Consider the following 2,121-nt stretch of genomic DNA (forward strand, 5'->3'; position numbering starts at 1 on the left):
ACATTATCAATATGTTTCTGAACACGACCGCAGAGAACTCCTCATGTTCTCGAAAAATATAACACATCATTAATTTTAGAACTACTTAAAATATCCAGATACTTTTTTTATCCATAGATTCAATATGAAATTCTTAATAAATCGGTGGCACCTATTTTGTGCCCGAATAGAAATGCTGGTTATCTTAATTCAACAATATGTAATTGAAATTCTTCTAAGTGGTTTTATTAAAACATTACAAATATAAAGTGTTCTATACAAGCAATTTGTTCTTATAGGATTTCCATGTTATACACAAATTTATTTTCACAGTGAAAGCAGTACAGATGCATATATAAAGAGAGCGATCGTAGAGGAATATTTCCTTTCTTCACGAGTGTATAGGGAATTTCCATTTATGTAGATAATCCGAATATTCAATTTATTCATCTTTAATTTAATAACGTCTGTTTTCTATATGAGCTTCTCTTAAAGGTTTTTTTATAATACTTGTACTTTTTAAAAATTCGTAAATATTTTTAATAAAATAGAAAAAAAAGAAAACTCATACCACAACATAAATATCAAATATTTATTATTTTAATGTATCTCTCTCTCTTTCTCTCTCTCTCTCTCTCTCTCTCTCTCTCTCTCTCTCTTTCTCTCTCTCTCTCTCTCCCTCTCTCTCTCTTTCTCACTCTCTCTCTCTCTCACTCTCTCTCTCTCTCTCTCTCTCCTCCTGTATACAATAGTATATAATCAATGAAATGAATATGATCAATAAATACAGATACGAACGACCAGTAATATTAAATGAGCTATTAAACGATCGTATCTCATCGTTGTTTATGCAGTAACAAAAAAATGTCAAAAGAAAAAGAAGAAATTGCTTAATTCGAATAGAACGTATGTTCAATATAATGAAATTTCGTCCAAGATAATTTTTTTCGAGATTTCACAGTCTCATAAATTTTTCGTTAATATTTCTATTATCACCAGTGATAAATTTTATCTGTAAGAAAAGAAATTTATCGATACGAACTGATTGATTTTTAATTAATTTTAAACGAGAAAGAGTAACATTTTCAAAAAATAAAATTAAAAAATCTATAATTTGGATGTATCGATGCAAAAAATAATTTTCAAAAGTATTCAAAATGATTCCCTTTGATTTTAATAAATTTATACATATAACTAACACAGATCGCACTAGTCATGTTAAATTAAAACAATGTATTTTTATGTAATTTCACTACATTCATAATAATACAATCAGTTATATATATAATACTTTTAACATTCTACACTGATTTATAAAAAAAGCTATTGAAATTAAGAATTTTATAATATTTTTCTTATAATATTTTTAATAAACTCAACAAACTGTATACATTGAAATTTAATGAGGAAAAGTCATAATAGAAAATAAAAAAGGAGTTTGTCTATCACCAAAGTACCATTTACAGTTTCCGACTCCATCCTAGGTATTATCTATAAGGAGCTATCCAATTCTATTTCCTATCAAAATATATTTTACGAGAGAAACTGGAACAAACAGCGCATTTGTCACGAACTATTTGCACGTAAAGCTGTGATTGATCTATATATGTGTGTAAGAATCCATTTCATTTGTTCATATTTATATTATTTATAATTCTAATACAATAATACTTAATATCTTTTTTGATAGGATAATATATGTCATACATATTTGTATATATAAAATCGTATCTTCAGTATATGAATGATATCTATAGAGTGAATAGAATCATATAGATGACATAAAATATGCGAAAATGATATTTAGAATCAATCAAAAAACAACCACGCGTTGTTATTACTTTACAAATTTTTTACACATATATATCGTATAGTACATATACCTACTGTATATACGAATAAGAAAGTCAAATCGATACTACAACTGCGAAAAGCATTACCTGCCTTACTCCCTACCATCAGCTAGCAATATTTTAAATACAAAAACAGAAGCAAAATCGTGTATATCCTCAACAAGCTCGCATTGATCTGGATAAAAGATAATCCGTGTCTCTGAGTTTATCGTGTCTCTATACGTTAAGTTCACAAAAACGATAAGATAATTTTTATGAGTATAGTAATTTGAATTTTTATATTTCTTTT

The sequence above is a fragment of the Vespula pensylvanica genome, chromosome 9, assembly GCF_014466175.1.
Source record: "Vespula pensylvanica isolate Volc-1 chromosome 9, ASM1446617v1, whole genome shotgun sequence".
NCBI lineage: Eukaryota > Metazoa > Arthropoda > Insecta > Hymenoptera > Vespidae > Vespula > Vespula pensylvanica.